Raw genomic sequence first — 21949 nt, forward strand, 5'->3', positions numbered from 1 at the left:
GACAAACCCCATGGTTGAAACCTTAATGGCAAATGTATTAGGAAAAAAAAAAAAAAAAAAAAAAAAAACGAAGGTGGTTGAGATGCCTGCAACTATTTCTGGACTATTTCTGTTTTCATCTTTTTCCCTCTCTTCTCCTACTTGTGCAGGTTAGTGGCAGCAAGATAAATTGAAGAAAACATAGATTTTCAATTTTTAAAATGTATTTCTCAGTCTGTTTTTCTCTCATTTATTTCTCTTTGGAAACTACTTGCTATAGGCTGAATATGTCTCCCCCAAATTCCTATGTTGAAATCCTAGCCCCCAAGGTGGTATTAAGAGACGGAGCCTTTGGGAGGTGATTAGATCCTGAGAGCAGAGTCCATGAATGGGATTGGTGTCATTATAAGCGGAATCCCAGAGAGCTCACTTCCCTCTTCTACCATGTGAGGACACAGTAAGAAGACAGCATCTAAACACCAGATAGTGGGTCCACACTAGATACTGAATCTGCTGGTATCTTGGACTTCCCAGCTTTCAGAACTGTGATAAATAAGTTTCTGTTGTTTATAAGCCATCTATGGTATTTTTGTTATAGCAGCCAGAACAAAGTAGGACACTCCACATACTCATGGTAAAAACCCAGCAGTATAAAATGAAGAGGGAGTCACTTTAGCCTCTGGTTCTCCTTCCCCAATGTAAGCATGGTGTTGGATTTCTTATAGCTATATCCAGAGAAGAATGTTTTCTCATTTGGTTTTCTAGAACTGATTTATACAATTTTTTTTACATATTGAGGAAATCAGGTTTCTGGATGTAATATGAGTGGCAAGCCTGTTTAATTTATATTTTTACTTTATTTGATTGTAACTTTTATCATACAGAAAATTTCAATTGTATATGGTTAATCTTATCAGTGTGTTCACGAATGATTTCATGTCGTCATTAGAAAGACCTTCTGCAATCTAAGATTATATTTAAAACATTCTCCCATGTTTCTTTCCGTAATTTTATGGTTTAATTCCTTGCATTTAAATTTTTTGATGCATCTGGGATTTCTTTTTGTGTAAGAATCAGGCAGGAATCTAACTATTGTTTACATGTAAATAATCTCTCTTCCCTTGGTTTGAAATACTACCTACCTTACATATCAATTTCATATATTTGTACTGTATACCAAATCCAGTATGTATTTGGGTCAATATTAAGAGTTGTCATTCTGTGATTCTCCTGCCTCAGTCTCCTGAGTAGCTGGGATTACAGGCACACGCCACCACGCCTGGCTAATTTTTGTATTTTTAGTAGAGATGGGGTTTCACCATGTTGGCCAGGCTGATTTCAAACTCCTGACCTCAGATGATCTGCCCACCTCGGCAGATCGGCCCACTTGGCCTCATTATTTGTCTTTGTCAAAAGTTTCTAGTCTGTTCTTACACATTTTATGTTGCACATGAACTGTAGAATTTGATTTTTTAAAATCCAGTTAGTAATTTTTATGGAATCATGCTAAATCTAGACATAAATATAAGGAAAACTGGTGTTTTTACACTGCTTTAGCATTTTATCTAAAAATAAACTATATGCCATAGTTTTTTTTTGTTGTTGTTGTTGTTTTAACATAGACCTTTCTCATTTCTTATTACTTTTTATTTCCTGGGTATTTTGTCATTGGGTTTCTATTGTATATTGGTAAACAATACAATTGGTATTGCATATTTCTTTTACTCCCATTTCTATCTTCAAGTAGTTGTTTGAATGTAGAAAGGCTACTGATTTTTGTGCATTGATTTTGTACTAAACCACATTACTAAACTTGCTAGCTGTTTAAGAAAAACAGTTTCCAGTTCATTCTCTCAGGTGTTCTAGAAACACAATTATATCATCTTGATATAGTATTGTTTGCCTCCCTTTTCCTAATTTTAAAACCTACAATTGCTATTTTCTAACTGTGTCACTTAGTGCCTCCAGAGCAAAGGTAAACACAACTGGGATGAAGGTGTACATCCTGGCCTCACTCCTGAATTTAATGGGTACAACTATTGTTTCACCACTGAAGTATCAATCAGTGCCTGCTTTATTAAGAGTTTTCACCTAGAATTCCAAGAGAAAAAATTAACTGGTTCAGAGTTGCTATCAGAGAGAAAGCTCTCTACCTAGAGAGGAAAACAGAGAAAGTGAAACAAAGGAGCAGAGAAAGGGCAAAGAGAAGAAAAAAGGAAAAGGTGGAGGATAAAGTATAGGAAGAGAAGGAGAAAGTTATACTGGGGGAGAAAATTATGGATTAATGACAACATTAATGATTGGAAAGCATGAATAAGAATTCCTATATACCTTCTTAAATGTGCTTACTTCTTAAAAACAATCTCTTCTTTGAAAAACCGCATATATCTAAGGACAGGAATTTTCTGCCTGGGATTTTTGAGATTGCTGAATTATCTACCAAATATATGAGCTGAAAGGGAAAAATTGAGAAGAATGATAAATTGCCTAAGATGTCAGGAATGTAATAAAAATCAGAAAGAATGCTTAGCAGTAAAAATGAGTGCAAGGGAAGCCTAAGATAACAATAACAGGATAAAACCACTTTTGTAAAAACACCATACATACATACTACCACTTTCTACAAGGATAGTGTAATTTGGAATCATGCCTCAGATATTTTTAGTTTCAAGTATCTCCTACACTTAATAATGGTTTGTTTCCTCTACAATGTCCTGTTAGAGATAGCAAGTCAAGAGAAAAGTGGGTAAAAAACTTTGATAGTTGATTCACAGAAGAAAAAACATAAATGTTTTGTTAACAAATGAAAAGAAGAATGAGCAAAGAAATGCAAACTAAGGTAATTCCCAAAGTAAAAATATTAACTTCACTTACTAATTGGCAAAAATGAAAAAAAAAAGACAAAAAGATTGATTATGACCATTATTGGTGAGGTATAAGGGAAGAAGCTCTAATAAGCTGTCAATGAGAGGACAAAGTGGTACTTTTCTTGAGGGTAACATGAGAAAGACTTTCAAAAATTGAATTGTCCATTCCCTTTGCCACCCCCTGCCTGCTGACTGCCAATTTCCCTTCTATGAATTCTCCTTTCAAAATATGTGCCTGAGAATACATGAAAACTATTTATAAGGATATTCACTGCAGCATGATAGCAATGGCAACAACTTGGAATCAACTGAAATGCTCAGCAACAGAAAATTGGTTAAATCAATCATGCCACCTCTATATAATGGATTATTATACAGATATTTAAAAGGATTAATATACACTAATAATGAAAAATGTTCACATGATATTTCTGAGATTTTAGAACAGTAATAAAGAGTTAGATCCTGTTTATGGCAAACATACAGAATGTTGTTGGTGATATGTAACAGAATGCTCACTTATATGTAACTGTATTATTGACCTATGCAAGGAACATGCACTGCTTTTATCTCATTTCCAATTTGGAACTCTAAGTACAGAGCAAAAAAGGATGTTGAAGCCTGGAACATAAGAGTAAAAGGCAAACCAATCTGGTACATGTTAGGGTAATTAGGTGCCCTTGCTAATTTAAAACAGGTGGAGTGTAGCCTTTGAGGCAAAAATTCAGGACTGGAGCAACAAGAAAATACCTTAACACACAAACCAGACTAAATGAGAAGTTCAGCAAATAAAGACTTATTTATGACACATTATAATCTTGAAACACTGAAAACAATTCCACCCACTCGGACAACATCTGAATCTATTGGGTGTAAAGTAGCACAGAGGATGAATCTAGAATTGGTATCTGCCTTTCTGAAGTTTGTACTCAAGAATCTGTTTAAGGCGAATGCTGTGCATTGTAAAGCAAATGAGAAGTAAGCCTTAATCAGCACTGATGAACTTTCTCTGCACTTGGGTCATCCCGACTTCTTGACAGCTTCCTCCTGGGCTCCCAAAGGGACATGGCTTGCTTTCTTTTCTTCCCCAGAGTTCAGTCTCCACTGTGATTATGTCTACGTAGCTACCTTCATGCCAACTCATCAGTGATCTTTGGTTGCTCTAACCTTACAACGTCGATTCACAGATGGAAATGGGTTCTTTCTAAGAATATCCTGTGACTTCAGAATGATTACTCTCATAAGGCATGCAGCCACAGAGGCTGGACTGAGACCTTCAGCCTTGTGATGAGACGGAAACTGAGCTGGGGTTCCAGAAAGGATTCTTCCCCCTTAACCTAATTTACATTCATCTCCTCATAAAGATGATGAAGCAAGACTGAATTTTATTTAATTTTCATGCCTTGAAATTAAATCTCCATTCTACTCCCTCCGTTTATCCTGTTTCATCTTTTGTGTGCTGCACAGCCCTGTATCTACAGAGACCATGAGTCATCCCAGTGGGCGAGCGTCTGCTTCCTCAAGGCCTTAGGGCTGGAGCTGGGCGAGGTAGGGAGAGGCCACTGTCCCTTGCACTCAAAGGTTACCCCACTGGAGGCTTTTCCCTGTCTACTCTCAACCTACGGAAGGAATATTTACATTTGACTTTTATTCAAAGCATGACAATCCCTGGGGCTTATTTAAAATGAGTTTATGACAAGGGAGAGCAGTCCCCTACATTCAAGTTCCTTCAACCACAGTTTTCTTGATTTTTTTTCATCAAAATCAAATACTAACAGTGTTATGAGTTTTTGATATGTGTATGCTTTCTAAACAAATAATTAGCATTTGTTTATATTTCTTGATCCTCAATGGTATCAAATCCATAGACAAACATAACTTACTGTAACACACTATTTTTTGCTTTGCTGTGGTTTCATGCAAAACCATAGATTTATTTGCAGTCTTTTGGAGATTAATGGAAAGTTTGTTGGCTTATTCACATACTGGCCCACTTAATTCTCATAACAACCCTGAGAAGTAGTTATCAACATTCTCTTAACAGATGAGCTAAGGTCCAAGAGGATATGTAATTGGTATGTAAGTGGCTGTTTTAGCAGCTCTTCCAACTCAAGTTCTGACTATACAATTTTTGCAGCCACTATAGTGCTTCTGAACTGGCTGTGTCTTCAAAATGACAATGCTGTAGAGAACTGAAGTAATTGCTCAGCTTTCTCAGGTTTCAATATCCTTTGCTTTAATATATTTACGGGGTGTCTGGATTATTTTTGTATTGCTTTTTGAGTGATGAGGAGGACTCTTCTTTCTTCCTAAATCTGAATAAGATAATGAAATCAAGTAATTAGGTAAATCAAATAGCATTCTTAATTCTTCCAGAACAATGTTGATAATTGGTTCAAATTTCTAGTTCAGTATAATTAGAAAGCAGACTCCAACTCATCTTTATTTAGCTCTACTTATGTTGTTTTCAATCCAGACCACCAATTATAACTTCAAACTTCTATGCTCCTTTATCTAAGGGAACCATGACTTTTATCTTAAACTCTTGTGATATTTAACATTGATTTTTGCAGAAAAATTCAATACATACTTGCTGAGCACTGCCATGAGTCGTGACCAGAGTCTGTCACCAAATCAAACATCCTCTGTGCTCTTACTGGGCTGAGGGTCTAGAAGCAGGGAGACGAGCGAGTATTACTAGGCACAAGGATGGGAATATTCATGGGGCACAGAGGCCGGAAAAAGAACTCTGGGGATGGTAAGAGGGAGGGAGAGAGCAGGAGATGTTTCACAAAGAAGGTGACCCTCAAGCTGTTTTCAAAGAAAGGAGGAGGAAAAGCAGAGAGGCAGAGAGGAATTCCCAGCTGGGAAAATCAAGGGAAGGCAGCTACTAGCATAGCATGAATTGATTTGCATGCATTCAGACTGGTTGGGGTTTAAACTTAAGCAGCACAACCTTCTATCAGCAATTCCCAAGCAGAAGACAGAATTCATTGGTAATATCTCTAGGTTTTACTTGATGAAGACACCAGTCACCATCAGAGCTCCCCCACCCATCCCTGGTGATCCTGGGATAATAATTTCTTCCCATAATTTGAGGACTATCTACTGCTTAAAAGGTGATCTCAGGACTCATTCAAATTGGAATTAAATAATGTTAACTAAACTAAGGTCTATCGCCTTACTTAGATCAAAGTAAATATTAGTTAAATGGTGACTTTTTAATAATGATTAACTCCAGAAAAAAAGAAAAAACTTTTTTTTTTTTTTGAGACAGAGTCTCTCTCTGTCAGCCAGGCTAGAGTGCAGTGCTGCGCCATCTCGGCTCACTGCAAGCTCCGCCTCCCGGGTTCACGCCATTCTCCTGCCTCAGCCTCCCGAGTAGCTGGGACTACAGGCGCCCGCCACCACGTCCGGCTAATTTTTCTGTATTTTTAGTAGAGATGGGGTTTCACTGTGTTAGCCAGGATGGTCTCGATCTCCTGACCTCGTGATCCGCCCACCTCGGTCTCCCAAAGTGCTGGGATTACAGGCGTGAGCCACTGCGCCCGGCCAGAAAAAAACTTTTATCCTAAATCTTTCCCAAAAGAACTGCCAAGAAGTTTTAAATTAATCATCTGGACACTGGGGGAAAGTATGAAAAAATGAGAAGAAAGAGTGAAAATTAGAAATGAGAAGAGAACTAGCATTTATTGAGCCCTGGTTTTTGTTTTTAGCAACTCATTTTATATATTATCATATTTAGTTTCAGAAAAATGCAGGAGGAAAAATTGCTCCATTTCATTGAGGCTCAGAAAAGGTCTGTAATTTGTTCAATGTCACACAGCTAGGAAGCGGAAGAGAAAGTTTTCAAATTCAGATCCGTTCAGCTTAAAGAACACACCGTTTCTCCTTCATCATACCACACATTAACAGAAAAAGGATTAGGAGAAGGAAGCATAATTGAAAACTTTTGGAGAAAACAGATAAGAAAGACTTTATGAATTTAGAATGCAGTTAGAAAAAATATGCTAAAGAAAAAATTTTAAAAATATGTTATTTAAAGAAATCAAATGTGTCTCTGAATTGCACAGCACAGTGTCCTGCCCTTGATAACTTGCAACTGTTGGTGAGGACCAAATGAGTTCAACTTCTAACCTTTATAGGAACTCACTTCCATAAAAATTATCAAAACTGTATGTGAGAAGTAATTAAATACTTGAAAACAGAAGCAAAAACAAACACATACCACACAATGCGTAAATGAAGCTCAAACATTCCAAATAGCATGTAATGGTGGCAACATTTAATCTATTTCGTTTCTTATGTATCTTATTATTTGGAGGAACAATTTCTGGTGTTTTTTCTCTTTATTGCTGTAGATTGGACCATCTGTCTCCAAGGCTAAGAGAATACTAAAAAATGACCCCTATCGCCCCAAACTGACTGATGTTTTTAAACCTAATCAGGTTTAAAATTTTATTTTCTTCCTAAAGTATCACACGGAAATATTAACAAAAGGTTTTTTGTTAGCAACATTTGTATATATATTTTTCTCCCTTTCTTGGGGGGTAATTTGGCAACATGTACTTTTTTTTCTTTCAATTATTTTAAAGCAATGATTTTCCAACTAATTAGGGTGTATTCAAATAAAAGAATTCTATGTAATCATTTAAAATGTAAGAAATCAGTTAATGATAGGAAGAAATGTTCAGTAAATGTGTTAAGTGAATATAAAAACAATGGGATAAGTGATCTCATTTACTTGAGACTTTTTCACACATACACATGGCTGGAATAATAGACACCAAAATATACACAGCTGTCTATATTCAGCTGCTGATTCAGCAACACAAATGTCCCTGTAGTAACAAGAGGCACATGGAGAACAGATATACATAGAGAAAATACCCAGATAAGCCATTTGAAAAAGAGCTCACTCTATGGCCTAACTAAATATAATTTTAATTCTCCTCATCTATTAAGTATTACCCCAAATAGAAGGCCACTTAAAATACAGCCTTTCATTTCTTCAAAGTCATGTATATCTTTATTCTAAAAAGTCAAATTACTTTGTTGTTATGCCAAGTTCAATTTGAGAGCTACAACTGTGAATTTCTAGCTTAGTCAACTAAATGATAAAATTCCATGTCAAAATTATAGATACATTAATCGTGGCTTCCACGAATACTTCTTTTTAGTGATTTCAAAAAGGACAACTGGCTAATTAGCAAGACACCAGAAATATAATAAGAACACTCATATAAGTTTTTTAAATAGTTGGTTGAAGGGGTCCAAATGCCTTCACTATTCTGACCATATGCAATTTGCATTAAATGCTGAGTGGGAAACCCTCTCTAAGGCCTTCTGGTTCAAAACAGGTCCCGTGTTTTGGAATTTGCAGTCCATAACAATCAAAACAACATTCAGGAAGACACATAAAAGACACAAGTATTATGATATGCCAAGGAGAAATAATTAGGATCATTTCAACAGTTCAAAAGCAACATTAAAAACTACAATGAGGCTGTGTGTAGTGGCTCACGCCTGTAAACCTAGCACTTTGGGAGGCCAAGGCAGGCAGATCACTTGAGGTAAGGAGTTCAAGACCAGCCTGGCCAACATGGTGAAACCCCTCTCTACTAAAAATACAAAAATTAGCTGGGTGTGCTGGCGTGCATTTGTAGTCCCATCTGCTTGGGAGGCTGATGCAGTAGAATCACTTGAACCCGGGAGGTGGAGGTTGCAGTGAGCCAATATCGCACCACTACACTGCAGCTTGGGTGACAGAGCCACACTCCATCTCAAAATAAAATAAAATAAAATAAAAAACTATAATGAGATACCTCCTCACACCTTTCAGGAAGGTTATCACCAAAAAGACAAAAGATACCAAGTGCTGGCAAGGATATGGAGAAAAGGGAACCCTTGCACACTGTTGGCAGGGATGTACGTTAGTACCGCCATTATTGAAAAAGCATGAAGGTTCCTCAAACAATCAAAAATAGGACTACTATATGATCCAGCAATCTCTCTTCTGCGTATTTATCCAAAGAAATAAAATCAGTATGTTGAAGAGATATCTGCAGTCCCATTTTCATTGCTGCATTATTCACAATAGCCAAGATAAATAGAATCAACCCAAATGTCCAGTGACACATGAATAAAGAAAATGTGATAAACATGTGTATATATACATATATACACACACCCACACAATAAAATATTACTCAGCTTTTAAAAAGAAAGAAAGCCTCCCATTTGTGACAACATGAGTCAATCTGGAAGACATTATGTTAAGTGAAATAAGCCAGATACAAAGAAAAATACTGTGTGATCTCACTTATATGGAATCTAAAAACGTCAAGTTCATCGAAGCAGAGAGTAGAATGGTGGTGACTAGGGATGAAGGGAGGAATGGGAGATGGACAAAGGTTAGAAATTCTTAGTTATGTTAAGATGAGTAAGTTCTGGAGATGTAATGTACACCAAGGGACTACATACAGTTAAAAATACTGTGTTATATATTTAAAATTTGCTAAGAGTAGATCTTAAGTGTTCTTAACATGTACACACGCGCGCGCACACACACACACACAAAGGTAACTGTGAAGGAATGGATGTGTTAATTAGCTTGACTATAGTAATCAGTTTACTGTGTGTATATATATCAAAACATCATGCTAAGCACCTTAAATACATACGATTTCAATTTAAAAAACAAACAAAAAAACTAAGTAAAACCAGTACCTGAGAATAAATTAACATCCGTGAATCTTGGGACGTAAGGATGTAAGAGAACAAGAAGAGTTCAGATGGAGTAATGCTGCCCAAAATACGATCCTCGGGCCAGCAACATTGGTATAACCTGTGAGCTTGTCGGGAATGCAAATTCATGGTTCCACTTCTTCCTACTGAATCAGAAGCGCTGGACCAAGCAGGCCCAGCAAATTGGTTTCATAAGCCCTCCAGGTGATTCTGATGCCTGCTGAAGTTTGAGAGCCACTGAGCTGGAAGAGTTTCTGGCACAGATGCAGCCTCTACTCAGATGAAACAGAAGGGAGGCGACTTTCTAAAACAAGATTCTTTTTGGAGGATGGAAGGAGGTGGGGAAAGGAATGCCGTTACTAGAGAAACATGACTTGAGGCAGCAGTCTCCAGCATGTCCTGGAGGATCAGGGAGACTCCTTGCTGCTTGCCCAGTGGTCACAGCCTGGCCATGAAGGATGGAAGAAGAAATGAGTAGGAAGGGAAAGACAATAAGCATAGGATTTCAGGGGGCCCTGCACTGAGAAAATGTCCCCTTGTGCTCTCCCTATGCCTAGAATTCCTTTAAACGGGACAACGTTTTTTGTTGTTCACTCAGTCCGTTCTTCATTCACTGTTACTTGAAGACATTGCTGAGAACTAAGGACTCACGGCTAAAGAATGTCAGAATCAACTCCCAAGGAGCTCACAGGCCAGAATAATACATTTAAGACGAAAGTGCCAGCTGAAGTCACATATTCCCAGAGGTCCATTGTTTAACTGCAATTTCCCAACTCCATGAAGTTAGGCATAGAGAGGTCACTTACTTTGGTCAGAAAAATGTGAGTGGGGAGATGTTCATCTCTTCATGGTGAAAAACTTTAAGAGCTAGTGTGTGACATGACATGATCCCTTCCCCTTGCCATGGTGACCAACAACCTTCCAGATAGCAATGGGGCAGTCAACTCAAGTTCTCATGTAAGGATGATGTGGAAGAGGGACTGGCCAAATCACAATGGACATGAGTAAGTGAGAAGTTCATCTTTGTTGTTTTAAATACTGATATTTAGGGGTTGTTTGTTACTGCACATAACCTATTCTGACTGATACAAGTAAGTATTAGTATTATTCCAATGTTACATATAAAGAAATAAAAGAGAGATTAAAACAACTTACTAAAATACAGAGAGGTGGTGGTGTAGTCTGAATGTGTCCCCTCCACCAAAATTCCAATTCATATGTTGAAAGTTAATGACCAATGTGACAATGCTAAGAAGTGAGGCCTCTAGGAGGTGATTAGATCATGAGGGCTCCACTTCCACGGAGAGGATTAATGCCCTTATAAAAGAAGCTTCATACAGCCTTCATCCCTTTTGCCTTTCTACCTTCCACCATGTGTGGCACCACCTTTCACCATGTGTGGCACCATCTTTGAAGCAGAGAGCAGCTTTCACCAGACACTGAACCTGCTGGCCTTGATCTTGGAGTCTCCCAGCCTCCAAAGCTAGGAAAAATAAATTTCTGTTGTTCATAAATTACTCAGTCTGTGGTATTTTGTTATAGGAGTAAGAACAGACTAAGACAAGTGGTGTCACTGAGTAAATGTTTTTCGTTTAATTCCTGATGCTCTGGTGTCAGGAGCCAAAGGAAATTCAATTACTTGATTCCACAAAGATTCCCTCTTGTAGTTCTAGTTCATACTTTGCCACATTGATATTTGTTTATATCACATGACTAATAATTGATCAGAAATTGCCCGCATCTAGACAAAAAATAATGAATGCTGGAGAGGATGCAGAGAAAAGGGAAGTCCTATACACTGTCAGTAAGAATGTAAATTAGTACATCCACTATGGGAAACAGTATGGACATTTCCCGAAAAAACAAAAATAGAAATACCATATGATCCAGCAATCCCAGTACTGGTTATTGATCCAAAGGAAAAGAAATTAGTATATCAAAAAGATGCCTGTACCCCCATATTTATTGCAGCACCATTCATAATAGCAAAGATATGGAATCAACCTAGTGTCCATCAACAGATGAATGGATAAAGAAAACATGGTATATTCACATAATGGAATACTATTTGGCCACAAAAAGTAGTAAAACCATGTCATCTGCAGCAACATGAATGGGACAGGAGGCCATTATGTTAAGTGAAATAAGTCTGGCATGGAAAGACAAATATTGCATGCTATCACCCATATGTGAGAGCTAAAAAAGTGGATCTCCTGGAGGTAGAGATGAGGATGGTGGATTCCAGAGGCTAGGAAGAGACTGAGGGGGAGTGGTGGTATGTAGAGGTTTTGGTTAATGGGTATAAACATACAGTTAGATAGAAGAAATAAGTTCTCATATTCAATAGCAGAGTAGGGCAGCTATAGTTAACAACAATGTATTGTACATTTCAAAATAGCTAGAAGGCAAGACTTGATATGTTCCCAATACATACAAATGAGAAAAACTTGAGGTGATGGATACCCTAAATACTTTGAGTTGATCGTTACACATTCTATGCATAACAAAATATCACATGTACCCCAGAAATATGTAAAATATTCTATATTAATTTTATAAAAAGAAATTGCCCTCATCTAAAGAGGTTAAGCTTATTGCCCACTGTGACTCAGTGTGTGACCAAAGTAAGGACCCAAACTCAGATCTTTCTGACTCTAAAGCCTGTGATTTCATCACAATGCTTCATTGCTGTCATGGCTAAATGTACTCTAAACCAACTAAAAGTTCTCGTCTCAACTCCACCCTTAATAGTAATAACTTTGAGGTAATAATTTAAGCAATGGCTTCAGGTTTTTATTTGTAAAGTGGGAATATTTACCCTCCCTTCCTCACAGGTTGCTATGAGCTAGACTGAGTTTTAAAGGTTTGCAAATCATACATCAAAGAATTAGAAGTAGTAAATCATAAAATTTCAGCTCTGGGACACTCTCTGGTTCATGAGTGGCTCTAGAAAAAAAATAATTTCGTATTCATCTCTTTAGAAGAAAAGCGTTTTACTTTCATTATTTGTGATGGAAATAATAATACTTCATTCTAGGCTCCTCAAACAATATTAAACATAATTTTATTTTCTTTTGATTACTTAGAGTTGTTTTGGTATGTTTTGATTATGAGTATCAACGAGGACATGGTTTTGTGCAGTCTTCTGACAGCTGTGTGAAAAGCCAAAGTCTTTCCTTAAGTAGCTCATCTACATATGAACAAGAATGAAAAATGACTTTTTAAAAGCATAATCATGCCAAGAGGCGAATGTGGTTAGTGTGCTCACACTAGTGAAGGTCTGCAGGAGTCTGGAGGAGGAAGAGATGGCCACTAGGTCAATACCACCACTGATACTGGTGGGCTACTGCAATTGTCTTTTCCTATCCACATCATGAGTGAGGGTTTTAATTTGCTGTGGCCCTGGAAATGAGATAACAAAGCAAACAGGCTTATGGATGTGTGCAAATTAAGAGCAAGCAAAGTTGAACCGAAGACTTTGAGTATACATATGCGTTGGAGTTTACGACAACTATTTGACTTGTTTGATTATGAATATCAACCTGGATATGGTTTTGTGCAATATCCGGACAACAAAAAGCCAAGGTCTTTCCTTAAGAAGCTTATCTACATATGATCAAGAATGAGAAATGGCTTTGGAGTTTTTAAAATTTTGTGTGTGTATGTCTACTTCCTGGTTTTATTTCATCCTTAATAAGCAAAGATCCATAGAGTGTAAAGTTATGATACTGAATAGCCTTTAAATGGTTAAAGAGTTGTTAGATATGTTGTAGCCTTTGAGTAGAGGAAAAATCTGTTCTAGATTTTGCATTCCATATAATACAAAGAATTTATAAAAAATTCTTTCCACTTGTTCAGGGCTTGCCAGTATATTTAAATTTCTCCACCTAAAAGATTCTTTCTATACACACTTATATGTTGCTAAATCAGCTTCAACCTGGGTAGATAAAGCGGTTGATATTTTCAAACTGACTTTTAAAAAGCACTACCCATTTGTGCTCGAATTTTCATAATTTTATTTTTTTCAGACTCAGGTTGTCAGAATAATTCAACACCAAAAGTAAGTGACATTCAAATCAGTCTTTCATTCACTCACTCACTTGTTGCATTTATTTTCATTCATCTAACAAATATTTAATTAGCATCTATTATGTGTCAATCACTCTGCCAGGGGCCCAGGGATAAATTGATGAACAACTCAGACTGGATCCTCACCTTCTTACATCTAAATCTTGAGTGGAAAGACAGAAATTAAACAAACAATTATACATATGATATGTATTAAAAAGAGAAAATGTAGTATGCTATGGAAGTGAATATCAAGGTGGGATATCTTAGTCTGGAAGGTTTTAGAAGGCAGTTGAGGAAGTGACTTGAAACTGAGATAGTGCAGGCAAGGGAGGGAAGACTAGCATGTCTCAAGTCTCAAATACTGGAATCCCCAGTTTCAAAGAAATGAATGAAAAAACAATGCGGCTTGGGCAGAGAGGTGAGTGAAAAGATAGCAGGGCAAGATCATCTGAGATTTCATAGATCATATTAAAGAGTCTGAACTCTATCTTAGGAGACACCATGATGATCTCTTCTAGCAGAGATAGAACAGGATCATATTTGCATTTTTATAATATTCATGCTGCTGTATGGAAAGGGGCAAACAATAGATGTAGGAAGACCATTTAAGAAGCCCCTACAGTAACCCAGGAAAGAGATGACAGCAGCTTGAACCAGGGTGGCAGTCACTAGGGTGAACAGAGTAGACAGAACAGACAGCTATTTAGAAGATAGAATACAAAGACCTTGACACTGGGTGTGGGCAGTAAAGATGAGCAGCTATCAAGATGATGCCCAGTTGCTGGCTTGAGCAATTGGATGCAGGATGGCACCTTTTACTGGAATAAGAACAAATGAAAAGAAGCTGTTTGAGGAGAGAGTTTAGTTTTGAACATGTTATTGGTTCTTACATTCCTAGAGACTTGCTGTTAATTGACTATATGTATAGACACACACACACACATACACACGCATGCACACACACACACACACAGAGAGAGAGAGAGAGAGGGAAAGCAATCCTATAATCAAAACTAAAAATTTAATCCACTAATAAGCATGAGGCTTAGTGACTATGAATCATAATAATGTTGTTTTTCTTAGTGAAATACAATCTCTGAATCTTCACACTAGAATCAAATGCTGGCTGATGAGTATAATTTGGGACTAATTTCTGTTCTCTTACAGCATCATTTATTTGATAACGAAGGAGAACTGTGGTAGCATTTAGTATAAAGTAATTGTTAAACTCAATATATTATTAAGAAAACAACAAGAAAAAGCCTGCCTCCAACTGCTTCCAAAATAAAAAATCTTAATAAAAATCAATGTCATTATGTCATTAAAATGCTAAAAAGAAAAAAATGCCGCAATATTTAGAAAATATTTGGTATATAAAACACTTTGAAACCCTGAAAGAAGAGAGAATTCAAAGTGTCATTGTTATCAAATTATTACCAGTTTGATTTTCAAATGACTTGTTTCAACAGATAATGAATTTTCACTAATGATGCTTGCATACTGTGACACTTCCTTACATCCACATAGCATAATAATTCAGCTGCACATCATATCACAGATTTTTCTTTTAGGTTTGGGTGCAACCTCAGACACCCTTCAATAACTGCCTAGTGGCAGCAGGAAAAGGAGGGCTTCATGACACGTGAGTAGAGGAGAGGATATCTTGTGAGCATGGGAGGGGTGGACAGATTTCTCGTAATTTAGTGAACAATAAAAGTAGGGCTCAAAGAGACCCCCACATCCTTTCAAAATGTAAGAATCTGCCATGTTATGGAGACTTCAGCTCTTTTTCTATGTACTGGTAAATAGTTTTGTTTTCATTATATAGAGCCGATTTCTTCACCAAGGAATGGTGCAATTCATTAATAATGAAACCTGTTATTGGCAAGTCAAGCACACGAAAGTGAGGAGAACATATTAAAGGATGCATCTCCCCAGGTTTGAATTTTATCTTTTAGTCTCACAGGGTACACAGGGACCTTCTGTTCATTCTCCCAAATCCTCCAGTCCTAGTACCTTATTATGTCCTCAGTAGGAAAAGAAAAACCCTCTCTTTGAGGTCAAACCTTTCTTCTTTCCAGGCCCTAATGGTCCCTAACTCCCTGGCTGGCCTCTCTTCCTCAGAGTAACCCCTTTCCTTCTGCTTCTCTTGAGGATAATTCTGCAAGTCCTTCCATTGAATTGCATTCCACGTAGGGTGGTAGGGATGGTCTTTCAGTCCCGAGGGGTAGATTATCTACAAAACAATAAAATATTTCATGCTGAACCAAATACTTGACTTCCTATGAATGAATACGCTAAGGAGCCTCTGACTCTTCCTTTCCTTTATATTTCATATCCAAAGGTGGGTTTGGAAGTTCAGTATGGTGCTGGCCCCATAAAAACAGTCTGTGCAGAGCAAAGAAAAACAGTCCTCAAACCATACATACGTATTTGCTGGTTTGCTTGTTTATGATGTGTCTCCTCCACTAGATTACACAGGGAGCATTTTTGTTCACAAGTTCCTAGCATAGTGCCTGACACATAGTATGCTTCAAATGACATTTATTAAATGAAAGTGGAATCCAGAGAACTGGACTTGGCCAAATGATGTTACAGGCGTCATTGAACTATTCTGTGTTCATGAGGCTGTGAATTTCAAGAGAGATCATGCATACTTTCTTGTACTGAATTACAGACATGTGACAAATTATTATAGTATTTACAAGCATTCTTAATGAAAATTCATTTTTACTAGAATGAGTCATTTGAAAATTAAACTAGTAATACTTTGGTAACAACACTTTAGGTTCCCTCTTCTTCCAGGGTTTCAAAGTGTTTCATGTTCCTAAGATTTTCTAGATATTGCAGTTTTTTTCCTTTTTCATATATATATATATATATATATACACACACACACATATATATATATATTTTTTTTTTTGAGACAGAGTCTCGCTCTGTCACCCAGGTTGAAGTGCAGCAGCGCGATCTCAGCTTACTGCAACCTCTGCCTCCTGGGTTCAAGCGATTCTCCTGCCTCAGCCTCCCCAGTAGCTGGGATTACAGGCGCCTGACACCATGCCCAGATGATTTTTGTATTTTTAGTAGAAATGGGGTTTCACCATGTTGGCCAGGCTGGTCTCAAACTTCTGACCTCAAGTGATCCACCCACCTCAGCCTCCCAAAGTGCTGGGATTACAGGTGTGAGCCACTGTGTCTGGCCTCTTTTTATATTTTCAATGTCATAATTCATTCATTTTTATTAAGACTTTTATTTTGAGAACAGTGAGAAGCAGGTTTTGTTGTTTTCTTAATAGTAAATTAAGTTTAACAATTATTCCATATTAATTACCAAAGAGATTCTCCTTCAAGTAAAAAATAAATAATACTCTAAGAGAACAGAAATTTGTCCCCAAATCATATACATCAGTTAGTTTTTAATTCTAGTGTGAGGAGTTAAAACTCCTATTTGGAAGAGGGAAGATAATGATATTCTAAGCACAATATGTTCAAAAGCTCTAAAGCAGTAAAAAGTTTGATATGTTCTGGGAACAGAAAGAGGGCCAAAGTGGCTGAGGCAGAGATGGACAAGGGGCTGGTCATGCAGCCTCGATAAAAAGCGTATGATTTGTTAAGTGTGTTTAAGCTGGTTTGTGACACACTCTGATATGCAGATATCACTTTGACAGCTGTGAGGATAATTAATCTCAAAGTAGCAAGAATGGAAGCAAGAAGTAGACCAGGTAAGGGATGTTGGTGACTTGGACTGGGGTTGTGATAGGAGATGCTGAAAGGGACAGAAGACAGGACGCACCACATAGCAGGTGAAGGACAAGAATGAAGGGAATTTCCAGATCTCTGGTTGGGGGGATGGCTGTGCCATTTATTGACATAGAGAAGACTGAGAGTAGAAAGAAGATCTGGCCTGAGGAGAGCAGTCAGTATTGGGAATCATGAGTTCAGGAGGGGGCATGCGAGTCTGAAATGCCTGCGAGACATCAAAATACAGATGTCACACAGTCACTGGCTACAGGTGCATGAAGCCTGGGGATGCCTACTTGACATCTGTTTTGACATCTCACAGGCATCTCAATGACAAAGTTTTAACACAACACAATTGAGACAAAAGAGCATTCCGAAGTAGAGGGCTTCACAGGCAGTTCCAGGAGTAAGATCTGGGCTAGAATACATACTCGGGATTATCAGTATAGATTCCATGTGTAGAATGAGAGCAACCTTATACTTTCGTTCTGTTTTAAAAGACCACAGATAAGATGCAAGGTAAATGAGAAACTGCTGGTACTTGATTCTGAAGTTTCCATCATGAATTACTTTGGACACAAAATCCTCTGAAGACAACTTACTCCTAAGTAATTTATTGTACATACATATTTTACAGAAGATATGTTATAAATATATGTTCATTTCTCACTGAATGCAGAATTAATCAGACATCAAAGTTTTGCCTTATTAAAATATGTATCTTCACATTAAAAAATAAATTGATATGAGGACATTTAAGGAATAATTTCTCTTCAATTATGTGTTCCAGAATCTTGGTTTCAGAATATGACCACAGATATTTTGTGTTTGGCAAACCATTAGGTAACTTCTAAGTCAACCTTCCAAACTAGCATTGAGCCCCATGCTCCTTCATGAACAGTTCATCCCTAAAGCATTCGAAGGGGGTGAGCACAGCAGGAAGCCACAGCAGAGCAGAGAATTCCTGGTGACCAAAAGTGGGGTGCCAGAGCTTGGCTAGCATGAGGAGGACAGTCACTCAAAGGGGTGCTAGCCCCAGTGGACTATTCAAGTCTGAGCTGGGTAAAGATGGGTATCTCCACAGGAAGGGGAGGGGAGTGGTGGTGTCTAGGCACAGAGTTTCAGAGCCCAAGCCGAGAGAGGAGCACTTCATATGGGGCTGTGGGCCAGCACAAGGTGTTAGAATCTGAGAGCACCGAGATGGGACTCCCTGTGGGAGGGGAAAGGTGGATGAGGAGTGGCAATGCAGAGCACAGCCCTTCAGGGAATCAGCACTGACAGTGAGAGGCAGGAGTCCCTGTGGGGCAGAGTGAGGCAAGGGCTGCAGGGATGAGAGACTGTTTACACAGAGAGGGCCTGTGAGTGGTGGCAATATCCGGATAGCAACAAGCACACCCGTCATTTCAGACCTCGGTTTCTAAACACATTTTCCACTTTAAAAAAAAAAAAAAAAATCAGGCTTCTGGGAGAAGTAGCTAATTTCAGAGCTAGAGCAGGAAAAGGACAAGATGAGCTCACAATGATTAGTGCTAAAAAAATAATAATAATTAAAAAAAAGCAAGGAAACGTTCAAAGAATGATGGGGTAGGTCAAAAGGCTTGAATGAGCTTCCACTGGTCAAATATGGGACAACTGAGCCTCAAAATGAATAATGATAGTATCAGATTTTAACCTACTAAACCATGAGTCCATAATAGAAATAAACATATACATTGATAGTTTAATAAGGAACAAGATATTGACATACATTCGATGTATGTAAATAATATAAAAAATAGTAATTAAAAATGGAAAATAATATGCAATTTTACAGTGGCAGACATGCCTAATCGAGTGACCAAAGCGAACATGATTATCATGGGACAAACTGAAACGCGGTAACCAACACAATGAGAAGACAGCACGACTTCTGTGATAATCCTGCCAAACCTGACTCTAACAACAAGCCAGCACCAAACAAACCCACCTTAGGAGACATTCTATGAAATAACTGATCTTTCCAGTTTATGAAAGTCAAGCAAATACTGAAGAAACATTCCAGATTGAAGCAGAATAAAGAGAAACGACCACTAAATTCAACACAAGATTTTGGATTGGATCCTTCTGCTATAAAAGGCATTATTGGGAAACAGGCAAAACTGAAGTGGGATCTGAGAATTCTATGGTAGTAATATACCAGTGTTAGTGCTTTGAATTTGATGGTTATGTTGTAGTTAAGTAAAGAATGTCTTTGTAAGAAATGCACACTAAGGTGCCTGGAGGTGAGAGCAAGTTACTTTGAAGTGTTTTAGGAAAATAGTACAAATATACTTGCAAAATTTCTGTAAGCATAACATTTTTTAAAAACTCTTTTAAAAATTGCATTTATTTGTCTTAGCACCCAATAAGCTAAGACACTTACCCCAACATAGTCAACTACTGGTTTAAAACTAATCTCGAGTGTCTTTTTTTATTTTTATTTTTATTTTTTTGAGACAGAGTTTCACTCCTCACCCAGGCTGGAGTGCGATGGCACAATCTCGGCTCACTGCAACCTCTGCCTCCTGGGTTCAAGCGATTTCCCTGCCTCAGCCTCCTGAGTAGCTGGAATTACAGCCATGTGCCACCATGCCTGGCTAATTTTTGTATTTTTAGTAGAGATGGGGTTTCACCATGTTGACCAGGCTGGTCTCAAACTCCTGACCTCAGGTGATCCACCTGCCTCAGCATCCCAAAGTGCTGGGATTATAGGCATGAGCCACTGCACCTGGCCTGATTTTCCAAAACTTCCACTAAAGGGATGCAGTCTCCCTGTGATAGGCAAGTCTAGAGTCCACTGTGGCTTTCCTAGAGCTACAATAACACTGACAACTTACTCTTAATTAAATGAGAACATCATGCCCCTAAATCCAGTCTTATCAGAATTAAGAAATAAGTTCATTAACATTTCACTTGGGCTTTTGAAGTGGTAATTCTTGTCATGTTTTCTGATTATCACTTAACTTTGTTGAAACAAGGGATCTGCCACACTCAACAAGAGCAATGACTCATTTTGTACATGGGTTCTAAATACTACAAAATTATGATAGCATTGAAATCTTTTTACCCAAAAGACTTCTAGCACTACTAGACAATTTCAGAGAAATATGAGATTTTTCTTTACATGGTTCTTTTTCCATTTAAGCAACTGCTATATATTCCCTTTAAATAAAAACAGTCTAGAAAATGCCCACAATTACCATGAGATCATCTGGATTTAGACATTTCATTTAAAAATGAAAAAGTTAATGTTAAAGGGTCTTACATCACTCCACAGATTTTGGGTTCATTTGAATTTCATCAGCCCTTTAGTTGTTTCTTACTGAAGAGTTTCTAATGTGTAAGATGAGAGCAAAGCCAAAGTGATGAGGTTGGTCTTCAGCCCCGTCCTAAATCAGCCGGACCACACAGGGAATTCCCACTCACGGAGAACTCACAAAGAAACTCTGATCACAGGAACACCCAAAAGTCTACCCAGGAGATAAGTTAAGGCTCAATTCCATAAGTTAACTCAAACACATTCACTTTAGTTTCAAAATATATGATATGCAGTCCAGCATTTTATTTTAAAGAAATATAGTGTGCAATTTTGCTGTTAGAGTCATATAAACTGCAATAAATACCATAGGTCTTCTAAAAACTAACTTCTCAAACTTTTCTGATTATTTATTATTTATTATTATTATTATTATTATTAAGATTGAGTCTCGCTCTGTCGCCCAGGCTGGAGTGCAGTGGCGTGATCTCGGCTCACTGCAAGCTCCGCCTCCCGGGTTCATGCCATTCCTGAGACTACAGGCGCCCACCACCATACCCAGCTAATTTTTTTGTATTTTTAGTAGAGACAGGGTTTCACCATGTTAGCCAGGATGGTCTCGATCTCCTGACTTCATGATCTGCCTGCCTCGGCCTCCCAAAGTGCTGGGATTACAGGCGTGAGCCACCGAGCCTGGCCACTTTTCTGATATTTAAAGATTGCAACATACTTCAAGAACATGATTCATTGTTTTTACTTAAACAGTGATTTTTCATTTAAAAAAACCTGAGAAACAGAAAGGAAGTACCTTTCATACATAAGGCCATATTATTCCAGAGAAAATAACTGCCTCAAAAATCATATCGAGATTCACTATAATTAATCCTGGCTTCCCAAATCCTAGGTCACTGGCTTTTAAGACACCAAATTATCCTCTTCTTTAATCTAACCACCTGCTAGTCATGAGATATCAAAATACTTTGTATTATAAGAATGACAGACGGGAAAAAAAAATCCTATCTATCTGAAGCATTACCTGTCCATCAAATCTTTGAATTGGAGCCAATTCTGTCACAGACAGAATGTGGGAAATAGGTCACTAAGTAGAATTATGCAAAGGCTGGCACCTCCTCACTGGTCCCTGGAAGCCTGTCAGATCCCAGGTAGTTGCAGAGACAAACTTGTGCAGAGGAGCCTGGCGTGGCCCAGAGGTCCAATCTGTCCTGAGATTATGTATTTAAGATTATTTCTGACTTCATTTATAAAA

The 21949-nt window shown here is 37.9% G+C and overlaps 1 protein-coding gene across 7 annotated transcripts in view; it reads right to left on the reverse strand.

Moving 5' to 3' along the window:
- The window catches only part of TMEM200A (transmembrane protein 200A), a 78220-nt gene that overhangs the window by 12864 nt on the left and 43407 nt on the right, over nt 1-21949 (reverse strand). The window contains exon 1 of one of the 7 annotated variants that reach the window (XM_011951642.1): nt 9576-9846. The exons of the other annotated variants lie outside the window; for them this stretch is intronic. The gene's annotated coding sequence lies outside the window, so the exon portion shown is untranslated. Of the gene's footprint in view, nt 1-9575; nt 9847-21949 lie in introns of those variants that run through there. 7 annotated transcript variants of the gene reach the window in all.

This window comes from Colobus angolensis, unplaced genomic scaffold (genome assembly GCF_000951035.1).
Source record: "Colobus angolensis palliatus isolate OR3802 unplaced genomic scaffold, Cang.pa_1.0 Scaffold322, whole genome shotgun sequence".
Lineage (NCBI taxonomy): Eukaryota > Metazoa > Chordata > Mammalia > Primates > Cercopithecidae > Colobus > Colobus angolensis.